The sequence below is a fragment of the Rhipicephalus sanguineus genome, chromosome 1, assembly GCF_013339695.2.
Source record: "Rhipicephalus sanguineus isolate Rsan-2018 chromosome 1, BIME_Rsan_1.4, whole genome shotgun sequence".
NCBI lineage: Eukaryota > Metazoa > Arthropoda > Arachnida > Ixodida > Ixodidae > Rhipicephalus > Rhipicephalus sanguineus.
Window position 1 is genome coordinate 128,018,511 of NC_051176.1, and position 6,444 is coordinate 128,024,954.

Genomic DNA, 6,444 nt, shown 5'->3' on the forward strand with positions numbered 1-6,444 from the left:
TCCACCGAATTTCGACCGCCGAGGCCGGGATCGAACCCGCGACCTTCGGGTGAGTAACCGAGTACCGTAACCACTACACCACTGCGGCGGACGCAAGGAAAGTGAGAAAGCTGAAGACAGAACACCCCTGGAAGACGCTCAACTACTACCCACTCGTCCACGTGGTCCGCAACGTGGACCACGTGGATTACGCAAAAACCGGGCCAATGCTTCCTACACTAAATATGTCGAGAGTATTAGGCCTCTCATCATTACCGGTGACTTCAACATTGATTTATAAAGACCCAACAATGTCTGGTCCTTATACTGCATGAAAGACGGCTTGAAGGTGGACAAGGCATCAATAGACCTCGTTGCCATGTCCAAGACAGGAGGCATCATGGATCATTTCGTCGTAAGAGGCATCCAAGATTTCTACCAGCTGTAGTATATATCGCACTTCATTACACATAAACCCCTCGTAACCGCGATCACGAACGGATCCGATTAACAAGTCCGGTCCAGCTGCCGGTGCTCACTGATTACGGTGACGATGACCTTGTTCGAGAACTGTCAAGAACCCGTTCCACACATGCACACGGATTCGTGAAACGTGCGTGAGTTCTCCGTAATGACAGACAAGTGCAAACATAACAAGTGTACCAACTGCAACGGTGACTGTAACGTATGTTCAATACACCTGCGCGTGCCACTCGGCTGTGTATATATCTAGGGAAACTTTCCTGAATGAAGCTTATAGTTGCCAGTAATGCCTGTCCTGCGCATATGTGTTCTTTTCTTGTCCTTCTCGGATTCGCGCTATGAAGAATATAAGCACTACGTGTCAGCTTACCGCGTGTGGTGTTGGTAACACCCATGTGGCTGTTGGCATCTTCACGCAACTGTAATCAACTGGTTACATGATACATATGCGACTCTTCAACATATGAGTGTGCGTATACCACTTCCAGATTTATCTAACGTCATTCCGTAACGTTTCGCTCAGTGTGAAAAATTACGCCACCCTCACCATACCGCACATGCTTCGCGTAACGTCGATTCCCACAGTACGTGGGATCTGCCGGATTTTTTATGATGACGTTTATGATTGATGACATATCCAGACAAGGTGGATGGCCTAAGAGAAGACATTTGTCTAGAAAAAGAAAAGACGATTTAGAGCAGAATATGTGCCACGATGTGTCAGCCATACCGAATAGCTGGCTCTCATCTGTGAAGATTTCATCAAGCAATACTTTTGATGGTGTGCAGATCCCTCTGACAGGGCTGGCACGAGACATTGCTGGCGGGCCGCTGAAAACGACTCGCACACCATCAGGGACATTGACAGATAAAAACACCACTAGGAAGCTCGCCTTGGTTTGCGATTGATTAATTACCACTCCTCCTGCCATACGTATAGCAACTGTTACAATCGTAGAGAACATAACCGAATAACCGAAAATCACTAGAGGGACAGTTTACTGCTCTCCCATAGAGCAGTTCACAGGAGCAGCTCCATACAGCTCTCCCATTGTCGAGTGTACATCAATTCTTACAGTACGTAGGAACTGCGGAGTTTTATATTTACGTTTATGATTGATGACATATCCAGATCAGGCGGACGGCCTAATAGAAGGCATTTGTCTTGAAAAAGTAAAGACGATTTAGAGCACAATATTTGCTACATTGTGTCAGCCGTACCGGATGGATGGCTCTCATCTGCGAGGATTTCCTCAAGCAATACTTTTGATGGTGTGCAGATCGCTCTGGCAGGGCTGCTAGCCATTGAGCAGCGTCCCCGTCACGTGCTGGCACGAGACTTTCATGGCGGGTCGCAGAAAACGACTCGCACACCATCAGCGACATCCACAGAGAAAAACATCACTTGGAAGCTCGCGTTTGCTTGCGATTGATTAATTACCCCTCCTCCTGCCATATGTATAGCAACTGTTACAATCATAGCGAACATTACCGAATAACCAAAAATCATTAAAGAGACAGTTTACTGCTCTCCCATAGAGGAGTCCACAGGAGCAGGTCCATACAGCTCTCCCGTTGTCGAGTGTACATCGATTCCCACAGTACGTGGGATCTGCCGGATTTTTAAATGCGAAGCATTTCTTAGCGAACCTCAGGCACTTTGGCCGTTTCCATGTATCTATCTATCTATCTATCTATCTATCTATCTATCTATCTATCTATCTATCTATCTATCTATCTATCTATCTATCTATCTATCTATCTATCTATCTATCTATCCGCCTACGTCTGGGCGCTCTTCTGGTCGTCTCCATAACTTTTAATATACCAAAATTGGCAAAGCAGGGGATCAGGGTATGGCGAACACGATTCACTGGTCATGACAGGAATAACGCAAAATACCTGTCGCTTACGTAATGAAACCCTTTCTCTCAGTCACGTGTGGCACATATCCGCATACCAGAGTTAATGTTATGTGGGTACGTGCCACAGCTGATGCAGAGTCTCATTCAACAGAGTAACACCGAACACACACATTGAAACGCAAGGAAAGTGGTGATAATATTAATTGTTGGGGTTTTATGTCCCAAACCAAGATATGATTATGAGTGACGCCATAGCGAAGGCTCCATAAAGTTTGACCATCTGGTATTCTTTAGCGTGTACGGAGATCGCACAGTACACGGGCATCTAGCATTTCGCCTCCACCGAATTTCGACCGCCGAGGCCGGGATCGGACCCGCGACCTTCGGGTGAGTAACCGAGTACCGTAACCACTACCACCACTGCGGCGGACGCAAGGAAAGTGAGAAAGCTGAAGACAGAACACCCTGGAAGACGCTCAACTACAACCCACTCGTCCACGTGGTCCGCAACGTGGACCACGTGGATTACGCAAAAACCGGGCCAATGCTTCCTACACTAAATATGTCGAGAGTATTAGGCCTCTCATTACCGGTGACTTCAACATTGATTTTAAAGACCCAACAATGTCTGGTCCTTATACTGCATGAAAGACGGCTTGAAGGTGGACAAGGCATCAATAGACCTCGTTGCCATGTCCAAGACAGGAGGCATCATGGATCATTTCATCGTAAGAGGCATCCAAGATTTCTACCAGCTGTAGTATATATCGCACTTCATTACACATAAACCCCTCGTAACCGCGATCACGAACGGATCCGATTAACAAGTCCGGTCCAGCTGCCGGTGCTCACTGATTAAGGTGACGATGACCTTGTTCCAGAACTGTCAAGAACCCGTTCAACACATGCACACGGTTTCGTGAAACGTGCGTGAGTTCTCCGTAATGACAGACAAGTGCAAACATAACAAGTGTACCAACTGCAACGGTGACTGTAACATATGTGCAATACACCTGCGCGTGCCACTCGGCTGTGTATATATCTAGGGAAACTTTCCTGAATGAAGCTTATATTTGCGAGTAACGCCTGTCCTGCGCATATGTGTTCTTTTCTTGTCCTTCTCGGATTCGCGCTATGAAGAATATAAGCACTACGGTCAGCTTACAGCGTCTGGTGTTTGTAACACCATGTTGCTGTTGGCATCGTCACGCAACTGTAATCAACTGGTTACATAATACATATGCGACTCTTCAACATATGAGTGTGCGTATACCACTTCCAGATTTATCATACGTCATTCCGTAACGTTTCGCTCAGTGTGAAAAATTACGCCACACTCACCATACCGCACATGCTTCGCGTGACGTCGATTCCCACAGTACGTGGGATCTGCCGGATTTTTATGATGACGTTTATGATTGATGACATATCCAGACAAGGTGGATAGCCTAAGAGAAGACATTTGTCTAGAAAAAGAAAAGACGATTTAGAGCAGTATATGTGCCACGATGTGTCAGCCATACCGAATGGCTGGCTCTCATCTGTGAAGATTTCATCAAGCATACTTTTGATGGTGTGCAGATCCCTCTGACAGGGCTGTCACGAGACTTTGCTGACGGGCCGCTGGAAACGACTCGCACACCATCAGGGACATTGACAGAGAAAAACATGACTTGGAAGCTCGCGTTCGCTTGCGATTGATTAATTACCGCTCCTCGTGCCATACGTATATCAACTGTTACAGTCGTAGAGAACATTACCGAATAACCAAAATACACTAAAGGGACAGTTTACTGCTCTCCCATAGAGCAGTCCACAGAACCACCTCCATACAACTCTCCCATTGTCGAGTATCCAGATAAGTCTTACGGCCTAAGAGAAGGCATTTGTCTAGAAAAAGTAAACACGATCTAGAGCACAATATGTGCCACGATGTGTCTGCCGTACCCAGTGATGCTACCGAGGACTTCTGATTTGGAGCAATTTTTGGAGCAGCAAAATTTCCGTTTTGGAGCACTTTGGAGCAGCAAAATTTTCATCTTGGAGCACTTTGGAGCAGATAATTTTGCATCTGGGAGCACTTTGGAGCAGCGACTTTTACATCCTGGAGTGCAATACAGAAGCATATTGCATTAACATTCAAGCACCTGAGTACTATTATGGGGCTCTTATGAAGGCTAGAAATATTTCGATTCATTGCAAATCTCATGGAAAAAATCATCTCAGGAACATAGGCGTGCGCACAGGGGGGGGCGGCCGCCCCCCCCCTAATCACCTAAGAGGGGGGGGGTGCAACATCTGCCCCGTACATTGACCCTTGCGATAGCAATTATATGGACACTCTCGGCGGATTTTTTCCGTCGCCGTTGTCGTAATTTTCCGTATAAAGTCCAGATTAATAACATCACCAGGCGCAGTCTAGCCGCGGGTAGCTCGCGAGCGCTGGCGACGAACGCGGCTGAAGCGGCGATTAAACTAGCCGCCCGTCTGTCTCCGTCGCGCGGACAGCGCATGAGTAACACCTTCCCGCGTGCGGGCCTGCCGTCGATTGCTCATCAAACAGAGAGGAAACGCCCCGCCCGTCTTTCGTAAGGAGCATGAAGGGACGCCAGGGGAGCGGTAGGGGGGGGGGGACATCGTTCGAAGGGCGCAGTCGCTTGCGCGCGCGCTATCTCGAGGCATCAGGAGACGGCTCGTAAACTTGCTGTGCTCTCAACGCTTACTTCGTGTTTAGAGAACTCAGAGCAAGAAAACGATTCGGTTCCTGGAGGGGCCATATTCCCTTACACCAGCGTTTTGTTGAGTTACGCGAGATCGGATCCAAAAAGAGTTAGCTGCTAGTCTTACTCGTTTCACAAACAATTTTTTGGTATCGCATTCATTGCTTCGCTCTTAAGCGAAACGGGTTTTTTTAACCGTTAGCTATTGACCTCCGAAAGCGAGGGCGGACGTGTAACATGGCGTACCCGCTTCAATGTCGGCCGTCAGCGACGGAGCGACGGGCCCGCTACTGACAGCTGCGCATTTGCGGCTGCTCCGACCAGGAGATATGATTTTACTAATGAGATGACATTTTTAAAAATAGCAAGCAAAAAATTCGAATTGGAACCCTAGCACGTGAGCTCGAAAGGGCAGGGCCTTTTAGGGGGTATTTACCGCAGAGTGATTACAAACTCAGACGTGCTGGCGCAAGGAATTACGAAAAAGCTGTTCTGGATGAAGATCCATGGATAAAGTATACCTGAGGAAAAGTGTCAACGCGTTTCCACCGTTCGCGTGCTTCCATAAACGCGAAGCAAGGAAAATTCGATATTGTCCCATATCTACTGCGAGCGATCCCAGATTTCATTCCGCGATGTCCGGAAACAGAAGCGACAGACATTTTAGCGGCACTCATGTAGTTATTACTGAACATTGCTTTCCTTACGTGCCGTGCGACGCTTGAAACGAGCTATCAGCAGCGTTTCTGGAACAGACGACGTCCGCCGATGAATCGCCGTCGCACTTTCTCGCTACCGATAGGCCTAGACGTCACGAGCCCCTGCGGAGAGCGCGTTTTGCTGTCGAGCCGACTTGCAGAACAGAAGCTGCGTCGGCAACGTGCACGGCATCGTGGCTTACTCGGAACGCACGCGCGAGCGCTATTTATTCAGCGGAATAATTCTTGGTCCATAATTGCGACTTTATTGGCAGCCCCAAGATCGAGCTGCACATGTTCTGACGCGCCGGCGGTGCGATTGCCGGTGACAGACGCCCCCAAACCAGAGACTTTGGCGCAGTTTGGCGCAAATTTCGTCGATATTATCAGGATGGCGCAGTAGTAATACAATTTGGCGCACTTTGGCGCAGTTGGCGCAGGAGTGGAATCACTGCGTACCGATGGCTGGATCTCATCTGTGAGGATTTCCATGAGCAATACTTTTGATGGTGTGCAGATCGCTCTAGTAGGGCTGCTAACCATTGAGCACTGTCCCCGTCACGTGCCGGCACGAGACTTTGATGGCGGGTCGCTGAAAACGACTCGCACACCATCAGGGACATTGACAGATAAAAAAACGCCAGGCCTGCGCTGAAACCGCAGCACAGTCACAGCGAAAGCTGGAAAGAGCAGCGTTTC